The sequence below is a fragment of the Dipodomys merriami genome, unplaced genomic scaffold (genome assembly GCF_024711535.1).
Source record: "Dipodomys merriami isolate MVZ:Mamm:240054 unplaced genomic scaffold, mDipMer1.0.p SCAF_4, whole genome shotgun sequence".
Lineage (NCBI taxonomy): Eukaryota > Metazoa > Chordata > Mammalia > Rodentia > Heteromyidae > Dipodomys > Dipodomys merriami.
The window spans coordinates 33,022,693-33,043,436 of NW_027205603.1; the positions used below are offsets into that span (position 1 = coordinate 33,022,693).

At 36.1% G+C, this 20,744-nt stretch overlaps 1 protein-coding gene across 3 annotated transcripts in view; it reads right to left on the reverse strand.

Annotated features, from left to right (window-relative positions):
- Tox (thymocyte selection associated high mobility group box) overlaps positions 1-20,744 on the reverse strand; it is a 308,061-nt gene that overhangs the window by 265,044 nt on the left and 22,273 nt on the right. The window contains exon 1 of one of the 3 annotated variants that reach the window (XM_069990776.1): positions 13,871-13,947. The exons of the other annotated variants lie outside the window; for them this stretch is intronic. The gene's annotated coding sequence lies outside the window, so the exon portion shown is untranslated. Of the gene's footprint in view, positions 1-13,870; positions 13,948-20,744 lie in introns of those variants that run through there. 3 annotated transcript variants of the gene reach the window in all.

Genomic DNA, 20,744 nt, shown 5'->3' on the forward strand with positions numbered 1-20,744 from the left:
TAATTAATTTAATTGCATATTAAACTACATTTTTGTCTCTGATTACCCTGTCTGTTATTACAGCAGTCCCAGTGGAGAACCTGAAAGGGTAGGAGGAAAACCATTTTCCTTTCTTACATTCAGCGATGTGAAACTGAAGATGTCTGTTTGCAGCCTCTAACATAAACCAGAAGTATGTCCTGCTCAGCAGTCAGGATGGAGAGGAAAGAAGTAGTGAAAGGGCCCAACTGGCTCACCCATCATGAAGGAGTCAGGAAGGGTCCTTGTGAAGAAGATAGAACAGAGACGAAGGCAGTGTAACCAAGGCAGACTCTCCCAAGGTGAGAGACCTCTCCTTTGGAATATGCTTCCAAGAGGATTCAGTGAGGACAAAAATGACTAGCTGGGGGAGTTCAATGGATGTCTCTGGACAGTATATTAGTAAGGGAGCTGAAGAAAAAGTCAAGCTGCAGGAAGTTCCTGAGAAAAGATTAGCAACCAGGTGAAAATTAGCAGACATTTGTCTATGCAAAGGAAAGTAAACTATGCATGATGCTATGGAGGGTCTCCCTAGAAGGGAAAAACAAGCTGATAATGAGGTTTGGGAGGTCCTTTGCTGGAACAATGCTTCTTCTAGTTCGTTTTGTCTAGTATGCAAATGTGAATTTTCACACTGGTAAAATCAGTCCAATAAATCATAATTACTTAGATTCTTTATTTTTAAAAAAGAAAAAGAATTCAGGACCAGAGCTGTGACTCAAGTAGTAAGGCCAGATTTCAGTCCCCAATAACATACAAATACATACACAAATACACACACACATACAAATTTATTACAATGTCAAATATATTTGATATTGTTTTTGTATTGTCTTGATATTTATAACATTTGACATTGTAACACCGACATAAATTTGGCATATATCTTCCTATATTGAAATCTGTTTTTGGAAAAACAAAAATATGTGATGTGAGTAATATGATGTTGTTTTTCACTTGGGGAATCTTTTTTATATTGGGGCAATTAATTATTGTGAATTCATTATCTCAAATTTGTTTTAAATGCAAAGAATATCTCTGTTCAAAAAGATACTCCCTCTGGTCTGTGTATCACAGACCAGATCTCTTTAGCACCCCCCAAATACCAGTCCCACAATTTCATCATATTTCATCCTTTACTGTTCTCTAGTGGTATTACACATGGTCTCTCAGTACTCAGGTGCAGAGAAAATCTAGTCGAATAACATCTGAGACTTAGTGAATTTGTGGCAATACCAGAACAGTATTTGTATTCAAGATCTACACAAAGCAAATTCACATAGCTTATTTTATATTAAATATCACTCTCACAACATTCCCCAAAATTGCACAGTTGGTCCACCTAATTCAAATAAAATCCCAAATGATTCAAAGTCCAAAACATTTTGAATGCCAACATGACACCATGTACCTAATGGTTCAGTATATACCAACTATGTACAAAATTACATATATATGCATATTATATAGTATAAATTACTTTCAGGCTATGTGTATAAGGTATATAGTAAAGAAAGAAATTTCCATGTTTTATGTTGGGTCTGATCCCCAAGGTATCTTATTATACATATGCAAATATTCTAGTTTTCCCATTTGACCAAGAATATTGAATGAGCTGAATCACACATGTATTGATGGCAGAGTTCCTAAATAATACCAGAACCCAACCCTAGGCACAACGCAGTTCTGCTCTGTGATGAAGAACTTGCAGAGAGTCTTACTCCCATTAGTGCAGGAGTAACACTTTCCTTACATTAGAAATGTTTCCTTGCAATTTAAAGTCCACAACCACAGGAGTACACATTCTTTTCTCTGCTCTATTTTCTAACATTAGGGGTGTGTGTGTGTGTGTGTGTGTGTGTGTGTGTGTGTGTGTGTGTGTGTGTGTGCGTGTGAGTGTTTGTGCATGCACGTGCTCTGGGGTTTGAACTGAGGGCCCAGCCACTGTCCCTTAGCTCAAAGATAGCATCATTTGAACCACAACTTTATTTCAGGCTTTGCTGTATAATTGGAAATAAAATCTTACTAATGTTCCTGCCCAGGCTGGCTTTGAACCATGATCCTCAGAGCTCAACCTCTTGAGTAGAAAGTATCACATGTGTAAGCCACAGGCACTCAAATTATTTTCTAACACTACATTATTTTAAAAATCATCCACATCAGTGCTATGATTCCAGCATCCTCCTTCTTGTCTAAACATTTGAGGAAATATTTCTCTTGTTCTTAATGGTACATCACAAAGGGAAGGAGTGAAACCATTCAGTTCTAACATAGGAGAATGAACAGGAGAGGGACTATAGTTTTTTGTTCTTTTTTAGTTGCTAAGATGCATGTTTCATTGCTCTGACCCATGGGCCCTCAAAGTCCTCTTTCAGAATTCCTTGTATAACATGGGATATAGATAGACAATAGATAGATAGATAGATAGATAGATAGATAGATAGATAGATAGATAGATAGATAGATAGATAGATAGATAGATAGATATGCACACTTCTATTATTTTGGCAGATCTGATCCTGTATCATCTCCATCCCTGTGGGGTTCTGAAGGTTCCAGATGGCCCTTGATGAAAGACTCAGACTTTTCCAGACTAAAGGCTTAAGCCACTGACATTTTATTTACATGGTTAATACAGAATGAAGTTCGATACTTATTGATTCATGCTTGTTTGCTAAGGGCTATGATGTAGAAAATGTGCTATTAAAAAAAGGAGAGCTTATTTATTGGACTATAAAGAATAGAGGCAATTGAAAGACCAGCAACACTATATAGAACAATCATTTTCACCCCTTAATCACAGTGAGACAAATGTTAAGCATAATAAGCAGCAATCTCTTCCTTTCAACACAGGCTGTGACTACATTTAGGAATGCATGCACCAACTGAAGGAGAAGATGAATCTACTTTGGAGAGAAAAACAGAAAGAAAGTAAGGAAATAGAGCAAAAAATTATTATTTTGGCCAACAGCTAAATGATATAAAATATGAATAATGTCACCAAAAGTCATGAAGTTTGATTCTACTTGTGCTATACGTTAAGCTTGGAACAAGTGGAATATCATGGGCCAAGGTGATCATTGTGATGGAGATAGCATGGGGCTTGAGACTCACTGCCTCTGCCAGTCTATGGAAATGCATTCCCATCATCAATCTCCAGAGGAACCTGGTATAGCAACCTCTGTCTACTGCCCCAGGTCACCCATGGGTTAGTGGACATTATACACCTCACAAGCTATATTGGCTAGTACATATCCTAGGCTTCTTAATAGAAGGAATTTAATTCTGTGTAGAAGAGAAGTTAGATTCATTCAAGATTATAGCACAAATGAGGTGTCACAGGTGTAGATTTGGCTCCCATGCAAGATTTCTGCAAGCTACTGAACAATACTCTCCCATGTGCTTAAGGTTCTTTTCATTTTTGTCATACTGCATAGATGAGTCAAAGCATCATTCAGTATCTCTGAAAAGTAGCACTTGAAAAAGTGTATCTCCATGACATCTACAAAAGTAGAATAAAATGCTGCTGAAGGATATTGGTCATATTATTTGAGAAAACTCCCATCACTGTGACTTTTCCTGCAGAATGAAACTTCCCAGGGCATCATGTTCAAAGCAAGGTGGTAAAGTAATGAATGAATTGAGGCCAAAGAGTAACAGGTAATTCCAGCCTGTTTTAAAACTCCAAAGATGTAGGAAGTGGCTCTGTGGTAGAGTGCTAGCCTTGCATTCATAAGGCCCTGGGTTCGATTCCTCAGCACCACATAAGCAAAAAAAAAAAAAAAGCCAGAAGTGGCGCTGTGGCTCAAGTGGTAGAGCACTAGCCTTGAGCTGAAGAGCTGAGGGACAGCGCTCAGGCCCAGAGTTCAGGCCCCACGACCGGACCCCCCCCCCAAAAAAAAACAACTCCATAGATGACTAACAATAGGAGTTATTTGAAACAAACAAATACTTCATGGCAGAATTCCCATCACTACTGTAATATTATACCTTTGCCCAAAATTGTGTATATGGTTATCCATTTCTCCACAACTTAAATTGTATCATCAAATATTTATAAAAAGGAGAAAAGATAGAACTGTTTTACCTTGAGCCATCATAATCATAATCTATTTTAATTTGGTTCTCTCATCTATTTCCAGTCAACTAAAGCACTGATTTAATTTGTTCTATTTGAGATCTTTCTGAAACTGAAATGAAGATCATTTTAGTGCAGTTTCAATCCTACCCTCTTTTTGTGAATGCTTTAATAGACCCACAGATGGAAATTTCAGGGTGTTAGTTCAATTTTCTTTTCTAGCAGTTTTTATTTGTTTGGCTTGGCTATACTTTGGAAAAGGCATTTTTTTCTTTTTTTTTCTCTTACTCTTTTTTTTTTATTGTGAAAATACTGTACAGAGGGGTTACAATTACATGGGCAAGATAATGAATACATTTCTTACCATGCATTGTTGCCTCCTCCTTTGTTTCCCCTTCCCATCCTATCTTCCCCCCACACCCCTACCAACCCTTTGCTCCTTCCCCCCCCCACCAAAGTTGTAAAGTTCGTTTTCCACATAACGACTTGTACATCTCATTGTTGCAATGGGTCCACCTGTATCCCACATAACGACTTGTACGTCTCATTGTTGCAATGGGTCCACCAGTATCCCTATTTAAACAATTTGTTTTTTTCCCTTCCCCTTCACAAATTATAACATCAAATACAGTGAAAGCAGGGTTATATCGTGGGGGAGGGACATACAAAGCAACACAATGGAATTCTATGCCTCCATCAGAAAGAATGACATTGCCCCATTTGTTAGGAAATGGAAAGACTTGGAAAAAATTATGTTAAGTGAAGTAAGCCAGGCCCAAAGAAACATAGGTCCCATAGTTTCCCTTATTTGCAATAACTAGTATATGTCTGAGTCAAGCAGAAAAGGTCAGATAAGTTGATGTTAGGAAAATGAACCCCAAGATAAGTATTCAAATGTTTTTTTCTTTCATGAGATTGTTTTTAACACATTTATAAGATGATTTCTTTGTTGCTTTGTATGTTCCTCCCCCAAGGCACATTTTTTATTGCTATTTTGTTGCTTTCCTTTCTCAATTGAAGGAGAACCACTAATGCCTTTTAAAGACTGCTATTTTGTTTTCCTTTCCTTTTCTTTTTCTTTTTCTTTTTCTGGTGCTACTGATATTTGAAATCAGGTCCTTGACCTTGCTAAGCAGGTAGTCTTACCACTTGAGTCACACCCCTCAGTCTTTTTTGCTTTTTTAACCAGGCTACCAAAGACTTCGATCCTCCTATTTATGCTTCTGAATAGCTACTGGCTTTGAACTGCAATCCTCCCAGTCTCAACCTGAGTAGCTAGTATTACACATACGAGCCATATCCAGCTTTAAGGACTGTTTTTAAAGTAAATCTTCCAGAGAGAATGGGAAAATCAAAAATATGACTTCAAAGAGTCAGGCTGCCCACTTGAAGGCCACACTCTCCAGGAGGTCTTGGCTTTTGGCTTTAGGCCAAGAAGTTTAAAAGTCTCCTGGTACCAAACTACTCCAAGAAACCTACTTAGAAACATCTAAACTAGTGGAGCATTACAAACAGTATGATTGTGCAGTTCTATCTTAAAATACATTCCATACATTTAAGGACATCATATTCTTCATCAAATATGTTCTTACAACTTTTTCTAAGTTTAGTAAGCATACACTTATTAAGTGCCTATAAATGTGTGCACAATATAGATTTTAGAGGAAAGTAAGCAGGGCATAGTTTTTGCCCCTGAAGAAAAGGATGATAATATACACTCTAGGGAATATATCTTAGAGAACATCTTTGTTACAGTCATCATCATTCTCAAGAACAATGTAGAGAAGTCATATGATTTTTGTCAGCTAGGTGGTAAAATGACTTTTAAGTGTATATTTCTATACTTATGAATGCTTTCTTTCTCTATAGATTAATGAAAGAGGAGAAATATGTCCCTCACCTTCTTTATTTTGAAATTAGAGGAAAAGAGCCTCACATTTATCCAATTTCATTTTTATCTGCCCTTTCATCAAGGATTTTTTTTTTTTGGTATTTTAAGAGAATTCAGTCCATCAGGTATTTCCACTGGCCAGGCTATTTCTGGACCTACAGTTGGGGGTGGGAGAGAGACAGTAAGCAGAGAAAGGCAGAAAGGAGACTCCAAGGAAGGACAGGCTTCCCTTTGTACCTCAATGGACAATTGACAGACTAACCCAGGAAAGGAATTCCAAGTCTTAATAGGCTAAAATTAGAAAAGGGGGAAGGGCAGAGAGAAGAAGGAAGAGGAGGGCGAGGCACTACCAGGAGAAGCTGCATAAAATGCACTGTGTAATTCTTTATGTTGTAACCTATGCCTCTTGGTTTTACTGATTTAAGCAAATTTCAAATTGCTCTTTAAAGGCCTACCTGTCTCTATTTTAAATACTCTTTAGTTATGTACATAATGAGCAAAGGAAGCCTGACCCGGTCTTCCTAGCAACAATTCATATGATATTTGAAGAGTTATTCAAATGTACTTGGTTATTAGACAGCTTTAAGGGAAAACTAAAATAAAAGAGTGGCTGGACATCTCAGTTTATAAATCAACACCATAAAAGCACATTTATAGAGATGAAATATATTTGCAATAAGTGTGCTCTGAAATAAATGCTATTAAGAAAGCCTAGAGAACGATTATATTTTACTTCAGTAGAAAAACAAAAAACTATTGAATTCTGCTTTTGTCTTCTGTTTCAACATTATGCCTCTGTCCTACCTTCTGTAATAAATATTCTCTTGCCAGTCGTGCTGCTGACAATAATGTAGGTGAACTCTGCACCATGTATATCTGTCATTATTAATGACCATCGAAGGGAGGAACGATAACTTCATTCTTATACAAATGAAGATGCTGTAGAAATTTCTTTTCACATTTTCCCTGGATTTACATGGATCCTTTCTAAATTCATGAACAATCCCCAGAAGCAGAATAGAAAAATCGTCACTTTTTTTTTTACTTCAAATTAGAAGTACTGTTCATACAGAAGACACTTGTTGCTATAAGAATGTAAATTTTGATCTTAGTACTTTGTCAGAATGTTGTAGAGATCATAGTACATGACTCTTTTGATGTTCAGCTTATAAAAAAATCTATGGTAGGAAACACTGTATTTTGTTACCCACAGACTTAAGTAACTTTCCATATCACATCAATACACCACAAAATGTTCTTACCAGAATACTTATTCCATTCACTAGGTTTATATAGCATACAGACTTGTTTTAAATAGACCTTGTTTAAATAGACCTCCTGATCTTTTTACTTGAATTGTGAATGACAGCTTATCATGTTTTATTATCAAACCAATTTAGATATTTGTGTATGAATTTTGAAGCCAGCTCTAAAATATTATGGTTTTAATTATCAAACTATAAGCTAAGTACTATTAAGAAAAAAGTGTAGAGCTAGCTAGGTATTCCATTAAGAACAAAGGTCCTTCATCCATATCTTAGAAAAACAAAGAGTCAATAATATTCACATTGTTCTGGAAAATAACCACAAGTAGGTATTAGTCATTCCTTAACTGAGGTAGAGATGCCATTTTGGTAAAATAAAAACACACCAGTTTATACCAATATGATATTTTAATATGATACTTAGATAACAACTTTCTGTCCATTCTCAGCATTAAGCGACTTACTATTAATATTTTTTTACTTCTCCTTAGCACTAAAGCTGACAAAATGTTGTCATGAGAGTTATTTTGACTTACTAGAAATAGGCTTTTCCAGAACATAAAGTTTAAGACTTCAACGAACTGGGAGGACTTGTTTAAAGCCACTAAAATGCTCTGCTAAGCCTCTCTGTCTTCACACTGGCTCCTTACATTGTTTTACTGTTTCACTGATAGGTGAAATTTTAGAAATGTCAGCTTTGGGCACTGGTACAGTTTACATTGCTAGTGGGAGCTCTCTTAGAGGAAGCATTAGAAGAACATAATTTTATCTTTTAACAGATTTCTCAAAGACAGTAAAAGATCCACAAGTTTTAGATATTCTTATCCAAATCCTAAGCTGAACTATGGTACTGTTTTCTTAATATGCAGAGAACAATTGGATTTACCAATGAACACTATGTAGTGGCCAACTTCAGATCCTAAATCTGCTTAAATGAAAAGTCCTAACAGGAAAGAAACCAAAGAAATACAAAGAATCAATAGTAGGAGGTCCTAAAAATCTGCCTGAGAATTTTGAGAAATCATCGTGTGACTACCCTATAGCAATAGCAAAGCAATCTTTTACCTGAACGGTATTCTATCAGTAAATGTTAAGGAAAACAATTGCCCTAATTTTTTATTTGCAGTTCAATGAAAGAGTGAACAAAAACCTTAGCCATATTCCAGGATAATAATTTGTAGCTACTAGCAATGAATATACATTCAATAGCTCAACTAGTGTATCTACATCAGCTTTTATGAAAACTGAATTCAGTCAGGCATGTTCCATTGATTTTTTTTGGCTTGGTTTCTCTACTTTGTTGTTTTTGTTGTTGTTGTTGTTGTTGTCTTAACCTGTATTATTTTGTCTTTTCATTTTTGGTACTGGGTAATGAACCTAAGATGCTGCATTTATGAGGCAAACGCTTGGCCACTAAACATCCCAGCCCAAATTTTGGATCACTACATAATGCCAAATCCCCAATTTGAATGTGCCATTTGTTTGCTTTTTTTCTATTTATGAAGTTTACTTTTATTTCCTGACTTTGCATTAGTTTAAAGGGTACATCATATGGATTCTATGTCTACTGGTTTCAGTAGGAAAGCTGCTTTGGTATTTGGCAAAAGCCATGTCAGTTTCCGTGAGTACAAATTAATTACCTTTTCCCAAATGACTGTTTTCTGTTTGTTTGTTTGTTTTTCTGTTTGCAGGTAGGAGTCATCTGGGTTTGTTGGACTGGGTTTTGTTGTTTCGTTTTTGTTGTTTTCTTGTGTTTTGCTTTGCACACATACGCAGACAACTTCCCAAAGCAGAATTCAGGTTCAGCTGGGGTACAAAATATCTTCACTTCTAAGAAGAGCTAGGTTCCAGGAACCTTTACATTCAGCAAAAATGGCCTTATATTACAGCCTTGTAGACATATTTATTTTTTAGAAACCTTGCTCCAAGCAGGCTCTACAGGCCCCAACATGTATAATTGTCATTTTTTTCATTTCATTTTTTTGGTTCAAATGTAGATATATTCAGCGGGGCAGTTAGGTATATTAAGATTTTCTCATAATTAAATTTCCTAGCATGTTTCCTGTTGCTGAAGGAGAGAAAAGAATGGTATGAGGCTCAGGGAAATGAAAAGAAAGGTTTTCTCTACACATCTTTCTTTCTCTGAATCCTCTGTTACAAATTTTCAGAATAAGGAGTCATCCCACCAAAATCCATGGAGCATAAAACCTTGAGTCTAAAGGTTTGGGGAACAGTGGTGGCACATTCTTCCACTTGACTCCTCAACTCCTTCCCAACTCTTACCTTCCCAGAGATTCACTCCCAGGTAACACTTGGGTTCTATTTCTCTCTGTCACTATTTTTACTAAATAGCCTCCTGTCATTACATTATAAAGGCCTATATTATATAAAGCCTATTCCTGAGAGTCACTTAAATTTTAAGTCACTAAGACTAAAAACTAAATTTATCAATAAAGATTTCAGGAACATAAAATCATTCAATTCAACAAACTGCTCTGAATCACAAATTAGCCAGAAACACTTTATCCTTAAAAGTGAAAAAACATTGTGATACTAAATATTCAATATTATCAGTCAGGCAAATTGGCTCAGGTCAAATGAGCAAATCTAAAAAATGAGATTGCTAAATTTCTCGGCTTGATAGCTTTGTAATAAATAATGTGCTTCTATTCAATCTGTACATTAAGTCTTTTATATGGCCTTAAGGCACTCTCTGATGGCTATGCCCATTACAATGTAGCCATAGAAACTGACACATTTATTTCTTGGATTAGTGTGCCATTGAAAATATTAATATGATCCAGTAAATGGGAATTTAATCTAATCTACTGATGGCAGGATGAAGTTAGTAAAAGGTTGAGTGCCCTGCCTGGGAAACAAAGATTATTTCTGCAGTGAAACCCTTGTTATTGGTTACAAAAGATCATCTAAACAGCCTGTGATATATTATGCACTTTCTACATTTAAGCAGACTTTGTCGGACCCAGCATACAAGGCTTTCTGTGGGCTGAAAAAATGCCTTAAAAATGAAACACATACTTTGGAGATGTCAGTACCTAAGATGAAACACCATTTACCTATAGGCATAAGCAGAAGCATACATCTGTCCCATTACACTTGGTGAAGCAATGCACACAGGGCCAGGCTGGTGGTCCAAATCCATTCTATGAATTTCATTTTGTTTTTCAGTTGAAGGCATTTGCTTATTAGTCTTTCAGCTTTCCCTTAGGTTAAGATAAAAACCAAAACTTCATCAAAGCTAATTTTGTTTCACATGTGTAGAGAACGCTCAGCTAAATCCATTTCACTGTTAATTTTATTAACCTGAAGCCAGATATAGATAAATATTCCTTCAATTGTGGAACCAAGACACATCTGACTCTGATGTCTCCTAATAATTCAGAGGACTCGCGCTCTGTCCCTCCTTTACTCTGCCACAAACTCCATAAATTTCCAAGATATATTCTGACAGATGAAGCATTGTTGAAGAGCAAAGTACAGCACTTCGTCCTTGAAATGTTAACATGTAATGCCATAAAGTATTCAAATAATAATTTACTCAATCTTTCAGGGTAATTAATTAAAATGCTCAAGACGTTGGAGAAAAATCACCTTGAGCTTGGAAAACTGGAGAGTCCCTTTCCTTCTCTGCATGCAAGCTGCCCTGGCAGACCTACCACATGCTTTCCAGTTATGGGGTTTGATTTCAGAAGATAATAAATAGCGAGGATCTAATTTTGCCATGTCACAACCGATTATGTTTCACAAGAAAAGGTGGAGTGCTCACCTACCAGATGAAGGTGAAACATAAAACCACTTTTATTTATGTCATGTGTCCAAATTCAACTCAACCTGGCCCTGGATACTGGGAGCATAGACCTGCACTGTCATGTGAATTTATGTGCCTCAAGAACATGTCAAATATAAACATAAATTTAATCAAAGGGATGGAAACCTTTATTGTATTAAAAAAACCATATTTCTGACATCTAATATAAATTATTTTAATGTGTATTTTACTTCTTTACAGAAGGTCACAAAGAAAGAATAAGACATTAAGCAGATACAGCCAGTTGCTCTATGGTAATTCAGGCAATGATTAGCAGTCTAAATTAGATCCAAAGTTATTCATAAAGATTTTTAAAATTCTTTCAGAAGTTCACTTCTGCTCTCTATCTTTATCCATTGCTACAGGAATGGGTGGCATTATGAAGGAGGAATTTGTATTTCTGAGGAGAATATAATCCAGCCTAAGCTTCTGAACCATCAAATAGAATGACTAGACATTTTTTGACCAAGACCAAAAATGTTTCTAGATCATCAATATAATTGCTTCAGAATTATATTTTCAGTACAGATTCCTAAGGCAAAGCTTGGACATTCTAGTTCCTGTTTCAGTTCATGCCAGAAGAATGAAACAGAAGGCACATAACAATAGACGAACAAGCCTGGGGTATTACTCAGCCGTTCCCCTTAGTTGCATGAGCTTTGGACAGAATTTTAATGACTAAAAAAGATTGCATATGATGAATAAGGATGTCATTTTCAATTAACATGAACAAAGGATCACTCCCATATTTGGCAAATGAGGTAGCTGTGGTGTAAGAGAAGCCCAGGCACTCACAGACAAGGCATCACTGACTGCGAACCAAAACAAATGTGACATTTGGGTAGCCTTGAACACTGACATGACTACACATTGTTTTGTTTTGTTTTAAATAAAAAATAAAAAGGTATTTATTAGTCACAAGTGAGAGCTCACTTTAAGGACTTCTTAGCAAAAAATAATACAGATTTTAGTATTAACAGTTAATGAAATTTAGTACTTAAAACCTGAGTGGACTGTAAATCAAGTTTTCAACATCCAACATTTACTTAAGATAAAATAAGTACAAGCTTAGAAAAAATTTACAATAGCACTCCATGACAAATTGGAAATCAAGGTCTTTATAATAAGCTTAATCTCTTTGAGCTAACTTTGTAAAAAGCCTGTTCAGAATTTCAGGCTATGATACACAATTAGGGGTACCATATTTGACTTAAGATGTAATCATTTGAATTTATGATGTAAGTATATGATTTTATGACATAGAAAAGCATTTAGGGCACAGCACAGAGACGCAGCATGCTGATGAGGACCTAGTATCACTTTATGAAATAGCTGCTAACCCCTGCTCACTGTTCCTGTTTTATATTTCTCACTTTAGGGTCACATCTCAAAGTCAGTTGGCTGCTCTATTATATTGACCTCTATGTCTCTACACTGATTCAGAGGGTACAGTTAGGGTACATGCAAGTCCCCACAGTGTGCCTTATTTAACATTTGTTATCAGAATAGCCACTGCAGATTCAGAGACAATCATGGGATTTCATTTACTCTTCAGTGGCCAGTAAAAGTCTCAAGGAAGCAAGACCAAGCTGACTTAATCCAAACTATTAAAGTTCTGTGGACTAATAGTGCCTTCCATTCTACAAAGTTAAAGCTTTCTGGCCAGCATTCTGGCTAGAAAAGGATGGGTCACAGTGATGACCCATTAGAATGGAGTTTCCACTCCTATCTCAATACTCTGGCCATCAGTATGGGAAGGTACTGTCAGTGGAGCTATGACCACATTCAAAGCTTTTTCTTCTCAAACACATTCTTCACAAATTTAAAGAATTGGCAACACACAAGGGCTTTTTTTTTTTTTTTTTTTTTGGTCATGAGGCTTGACCACCAGGCCTGGGAGCTACCTCTGAGCTTTTTTGCTCAAGTCTAGCACTTGACCACTTTGAGCCACAGCACCACTTCCAGTTTTCTGGTAATTGAGATAACTACCAGAGATAAGAGTCTTGTGGACTTTACTGCCTGGGCTGTCTTTAAACTGTGATACTCAGAACTCAGCCTCCTGAGTAGCTAGGTTTACAGGTATGAGCCACCAATGCCCAGCTCTAGGGCCTTTTTAAAAGCTAATATGTAAAGAGACAAGACAAAGAGGAGACAATTGAACCCAATGAGATCTTAGTTTCTCTGACCTAGGAAAACATTCCAAGATAATCTATCAAACATTCATGAGGTATACGTATTTTCTGCATAGTCCAGAAAACCTTGAATTTGGTCATTCATTTAAGATTATTATATCCATACTAATGGCCTTGCGATTATTATTTTTTGAAGCAGCATCTCAATATGTAGTTCAGACTAATTTCGAACTTATGATCTTTCTACTCTAGCCTCGCAAGTACTGAGATTACAATACTATCACCATACCTGTGAGTCATTAAGTTTTGCTTAAATCTAAGAGCCATTTAGTAGGATGTGTTTCCAATGTGGGACATGACCAGAATTCATGTACTATCAAGAGACAGACAATATAAATATGACATTTACTTTGTAAATTTCTAGTTAAATTTTAGAAAAGGCAAAATTATATGATCAAGAGAAACTGCAAAAACTGCTGTTCTAATAAATTTTAGATGGAAAAAAGCAAATCAGAGAAAGTCATTTGCTTAGGAGCATCTGACTTTGACAGAAATATCTCCAAATGAAGAGAGGGAGGATATTCAGGATTCCACTAGAGTGAAGTACAACTCTCCTAAAGTCAAAAGCTCCAGGAAGAAGAAATCCATATCACTTACCCCAGCTGGATTATCAATGTTGCTCACAAATCCGTGTTGCTGCTCTTGGTTAGCAATTTATTTTCTTACCTCACAGCAGGTATTCCAAGTCCTTATTTATCTTTTCAAAGCTAAGCAACCCTATGTGAGCCTATTATTCTATCAAGTTAGTTCATCAAGTAACCAGGAAGATTGACTTGAATAGCTTCCTCAAGGCCCATAATGCATCCTTCTGCCTTTGTTCTCATTGTTTCATTCAGCTACAAGCTTTGGTTCTGAGCTTCGCTCTTCCAGTTTGGGCTACATCAAGAGCTTCCACTTAAAATACTTCCATCTTACATACTCCTATCTAAAAATAGCTATTCAGACTTTGTCTTCCCCAACTACTGCTTGATATTTGTGTCAGTCTACCATAGTCTGCTTTCAAGACAACATTTTATTAAAACTACTTTCATCAAGTTGCCAATGACGTTTATACTCAAAACTTTTTCACATCCTCATTGTATTGTAATAATCATTGTTGTTACATATTTCTGGAACTCCCTTCTCTTGGATTTCATGACACCATTCTATCCAGGCTCTCCGTGGAAATCCTTCCTATTTCCTTTTGCGATATATTTCTTGTGTTTACGCCTTAAAATTTATTCTACTCTATGACTCCCTTTGTGTCCTATTATTCTTCATTCCCAACGAGCTTTATATATATATATATATATATATATATATATATATATATATATATATATATAAAATGTTGTACAGAGTGGTTACATGAGTAGGGTAGTGAGTACATTTCGTAGCGAGCATTGTTACCTCCTCCCTTGTTTTCCCCCTACCATCACTTCCCACCTCCCCAACTCCTCCCACCACCACCCCCACCCCCCACCAACATTGTAAAGTTCGTTTTCAACATAGTGTCTTGTACATCTCATTGTCACAATAGGTCCAACAAGCTTTTTTGGGCAATATAGACCTAACAGTCCATCTCTAATTTATAGTAAGAATTAAATAAGGTATTCAACATAAAGTACTTAAAGCAGGGCTTGCTTTTGACATACCTCATTTAAATAAATATTGCTATGTTGGGAAAGATTTTCTTTACCTATTATTAGCACCTAATCAAATACATCTTTTTCTTTCATGTCTACATTGCAAAACTTTCCATTGATGTCCACCATGATAGGCCAATGCTACCACTCCATTCTCTTTTTATTTTCATTCCAATCAATGGTTTAGAAAATTTGTTCTAAGGAGCTCCAGCATTCTTCTTTTTCTGTCTTCTGTATTCATTAAGGTTCAGTATAAGATTCACATATTTCAGAAGAGAAACATCTGCTACTATATTAAAGCAGAGAAATTATCTGTCTGACAGATTCCTCCCTGGTATCTCATCATTCCATTCACTACACAGAGGCCAAAGAAACTTTTCCAATGTCTACATACCTCACTTCTTCAAAAACACCTTTAAATGGTTTTTATGAATACCAACAAACAAATGCATAGCCCTTTAACATAATTTATGAGAAAAGTCTAGTCCCTATTTCCCACATCTTTCTGGTTCTAGCAAAACAAGTAGATTAGTAAGTCCCCACACTGCTAATGATTTACACTCAGCATCTTCACTTATTCTAGTCCCTTGACCTGGACAACACCTCCTACCCTTATCTTTACTTTTACTGAGTCTTCAGCTCCCATCTTCCCTCTTACCCCTGGAGGTTGTCTTTGAATCAAAGCTGGGTTAGGGCCTCCTTCTGTGCTCTTTGTGTGCTATTTAACACTGGCATCTTCCATGATACATTGTAATTACCTACTGTGTGCCATGCTGTCCTACTAGACTCAAGTGGTAGAGGGTCTAGAGGCTCCAGAATTCAATTCCCAGTATGAAGAAGTGAGTATAACAACAACAGGAGGAATTACTTATAGACTCAGTCAACTTCTGTTAGGATGTTGGTGAGTGCCAATAGCAAAGTTTCCTGAATCATTTGCATATACCTATTGTCTTGTCACATTAAATGAGACAAATACTCACAACATCAAAATAACAGAAAAGCTATGTCAGTAGTAATGCAGGCTGGCAAACCGAGAATTTTCAATTATTATTTACTGAAAGTTGATGATAAGCAAAGTAAAAATAATATGACATAGAATATGATTTCAATTTGTTTAGAAATTGCATGTTTTATAGACTCAATAGTAAATATATTAAGTGTATGTTTATCACAAATATTATGCTGAAAAAATAGGCAAAAGGGAAAGATAGTTATAATGTACACCATGTAATATTATAAATAATACTATAATTGTATACTACTTTAATGTTATTATCATTATTCCATAATTATTGGGTTTGAGAGATTTATAATAATTAGAGGTTTCATTAGTATATTTAATTGTCAAATTATTATTGTAACTAAGCATAATTGATTTTGAAAGATGTGGTAGTTAAAAAGCTTTTATTTGTATTTAATATTTATTTTTCACATCTTTGTAGTGCTGGAGATCAAACCCAGACTCTCAAGCATATTTGGCAAGCATAGATCTCTGAGCCACATCATCAGTTTAAGAAATGCAAACCAATAATTGGCCTACATCAATGTTGAAGAACTTCCAATGTGGTACAGAATATACTTTTAACAGGCCTGAAATTTCTTAAGAATGAGCCACATTCCTTAAGTAAGCTAAGCCTCCAAGGAGGCTTAAACAACTCTATGAAGGAAAACACATATTTTAATCCCTTTTCATTCTGGTTCTAGTGAAAGAACGCTCAAGCGAACTGTCTTGCAAGTGTCACTGTATTTGGTAGTGTCACACAAAGGCCACAGCTACATTGTACACCAAAATAATTATGTAAGTGAAGACTGGTACTGAATAACATTATTCAAAGTCTACTGACATTTGCATTTATTTCACAGAACTAACACTAACTTATATCATCATTACATAAATATCTTATATATACCTAAGACCATACTTAGGTATATAGGTGACCATACTTGTATCTTCCATGATTTTGTTAAATTTTGGTGAACTAATTGATTGAAGTCATTCACTGTAAGATATAATTAGAGTCTACAACTGCACAAATTCAGAAAATACTTAACTGAAAAAGTCTTTTTATTTCTTTCTGTATTTCCATAGTAATTTCAAAGACACAATCACTCTGAAATAGAAAAAAATTATACTGAAGATTTCTAATATGCATTGAGTAGCATTCTTACATTATCAATGTTGAGTTTATATGAATTTATTTCTGCCAAGAATAGCCTGCAAGAAAGATTATATTAATTGTATTTTAATATAATTATATTATATGAAAAATAACAAATCCTAAGCTGACTGCTGATGGCTCATGCCCATAATCCTAACTACTACTCAGGAGGTTAAGATATAAGGATCACGGTTCAAAGCTAGCCTAGGCAGGAAAATCTGTGTGAGTCTTATGTCCAATGAGCCAACAAAAAAGCCAGAAGTAGAGGTGTGGATCAAATGGTAGAATACCAGCCTTGAGCAAAAAGGCCAAGGGAAAGTGAGAGGCACTGAGTTCAAGCCATTTTTCCATCACACTAAAAAAAGAAAAATCCTGGTCTTTCCTTAAAAGCAAAATCCTTCTAGTTGGGCACTGGTGGCTTATGCCTGCAATCCTAGCTGAAATGTGAGGATCACGGTCCAAAGCCAGCCCAGGCAGAAAAATACATGAGACACTTATTTCTAATAAACTACTCAGAAAAAGCTGAAAGTGGTGCTATGGCTCAAGTGGTAGAGTGCTAGTCTTGCGCACAGAGAGGCTCAGGGATAAAGCCCGGACCCTGATTTCAAGCCGCAGAACTGGCAAAATGATGATGATTCTGATGATGATGATGACGACGATGATGATAAAGTAAAAAAAGATTCTTCTAAGGTGAAATAAATAAACATTTACCTGGATCTTCTCACTGGCCAGTTAGTTTATTGTTTCAGTAGAGCCCATGACCTGTAGACTAGATATGTGGAGATGGACAGGTTTTATCAGCACCAAATGTGCACATTCTCTGAGTTTATTTACTGGCCACCTAATCTTAAATAATTCACTTCACTACTCTCAACCTCAGTTTCCTTGGTTTAAAAAAAAGTGATCCAAATATACTAGTCCGTACCACTCAATTAGTGTTATTATACATTTCAAATGAATGCACAACTGCACTAAAAACTATACAAGGCAACACTAATTAAAGGCTAATTGTTCATTATCAAATCACTAATAAAAGTACAAATCAAACAGTTATATCTTTTTCACACTCTTATTATCACCTGGCAAAATGAACTAACATGGCTTCAAAAATGACTAATTAGTTTAATTTTTAAATACCCATTAACACTTCTAATAATATTATAGTGAACATTTGAAGAGCTTTTACTCCCTCTCTAATATGCAGAGAATTATTAACCCATCTTCACTTCTTTGAGCTGTGGCAATTTACCTTTCACTAACCTCTAACCAAAGCAAAAAGTGATAACCAATACAAAGCATGCTTATCTCCAATGTGAAAGTAATTCCACTCCTTTGTCATAAATTTGTAGCAGTGAAACCATGTTCAATGAAATCCAGATTGTCCTATGACATCGTAAAAGTAGTTCTTAAATCTCTGTGACACATATAAACTATAAGTCTATAACTTATTTAAAAGACTGCACTTCAATGTAGAAATCCACAACAAAGTTAATTTGGTTCTCACTTTTGAGACAATGGTTTTCACACACAATGGTTTGAAGATCATTTCCGGTAATTTGGGAGAAAAATAAAAGGTCACTAAGCACAGGGTTGCACAGGGGTATTGTGCTACAGACTCTTGGCAGTTCTTTGAATACCTCAGGGCCAGCTACAGGACCAGCAAAGAACCAAGTGAAGCTATCTACAGGTGCGATGGGCCCACTGCTCCTCCATGCTGCACAAATGCTATGTCCTACCCACAGAAGTCTAGAGACACCTTGAGGTGAACTTCATTATCTAACATCTCTTGGGGCCTAGGATGTCAACTTATTAATGTTATAAATTAATCTGAGTCTTAAGTGCATTAAAGAAACAGAACTAGAATACTAAGGGCAGTAGAATATTACTGGAATACAATACTAGGTGAGATGTTTTTGTCACTGCTCAACTCTACATGATGTTCTGTCTTTGGTATGGGACTCAGCTGGGACTCAGTGTTTCCATGATACATGTAAAAAGCACTGGATCAAGAAGCTTGATAGTCCCTTCAGATCAAATGTCTCTGAAGTACAATATCTCTGGGTGGGTTCTAACCACAATCCTAAAATGATGATAACTTGCCAGACTATGACTGCAATGGTGTGATCTTACCAACCATGCTGGCATCTTCTTGAAATCTGAGGGGACTCTAAGTCATGCTGCTTTGTTTCAGAAAAGTTGAAGTTTATGGATACCATCACTTCCTCTAGCACAATTTATGCAACCATAGCGACAACAGCAATTCATATTTACTGAATATTTCTGCAGCATGCAGCTGGAACGATGATTATCACTTAATTGTCTCTGTTAATCCTAAAAATCAAAATAGGAAACAGAGGCACAGAGAAGTAAAGAAACTAGCCCAATCTTTCCCCTTATGCCAACGAACATTTCTCAATTGTAGCATGCTCTCTACCAGGCCTGTTGGAAAAAAAAATCCATCTATCTTAAATAACTCAAAAAGTTCACAAGGGACTTATTTCTGTGATAGCCTTGACTGAATACTTTGTAGAGGCTAGTAAAGAAATCTCCAGGGTTTTCCTGAAGAATTTAAAATAAACTAATTTGGAAGTTTTCAAATATGTAAATAGTATGGTTTATGAATATACAATGTTAATATTAGTTCCATGTGTCATAAGCATAAAGGTTTTCTTTAGTCTTACTTCAATGAGTGACTGTCAAGCCAGTTTGCCAAAGTATATGCTTGTTTTCTGGTCCTTCATATTGGGTCTGTAAATTTTATCAAAGGTATCATTTATCATTGACTTAATAGAGATAAATTGTGTATAGCATTATCTGGTTAGGAGAATACTGACAGGATAAGTCATATGAAATAGCCAGTCCAATGGCCATCTTGTTGAAGGTGAGGTAACATGTATAAGGGTCATAAGGATCTGAAGTCAAAGAAAAAGATAGTTATTAGACTATCTAAACACATTGCATTACAAATATGGCAGAGAGTAGGACACCAGATTCAACAGCACAGAGAAAGAGCTTGAACCATGACACCTATAGAAGATTTCATTTTCCACTTTTTTGAAACTTTGTTTCTAAGGCATGAAACTATTAGTGAAACTTTAAGGGCAATGCCAGAAAATCTAGGATTCACGTGAACATGCAATCCAAAAGGTTTAGGACAAATGACTGAAGATCTAGAGTTCATGCCTGTAATTCTAGCTACTCAGAAGGCTGAGATCTAAGGATCATGGTTCAAAGCCATGACATAGGAAAGTCCATGAGACTCTTAATATCCACTAAAGTACTAAAAAAGCCAGAAGTGGAGCTGTGTCTCAAGGGATGAAGTGCTAACCTTGAGCAAAACAAGCTCAGAAAGTGCCCAGGCCCCAAGTTCAAGCCCTATGACTGAATCCCCCCCCAAATAAAAGAATGCATTCTCTCCTTCATGGTATTCACTCTTCATTTTTTAATGTTTTCAATTGGGGCTTTTCTTTTTCCTTCTTTTCCCAAATAAGAAACGCATTATTTCAGGAATTCTGCCTCCTCGGATCTGGCTGGTATTATGTTTGTGTGTGACAGGGCAGGCTGACAGAATGCAGGCCCATGAAGAGATCTTGTTCACTCTCCACTTAAAATAGTCCCTTTCAAGTCGCTTGAATCAGAAATGCTCGGATTTATTATGGCTACATAAGAATCCTAATAATGATGATA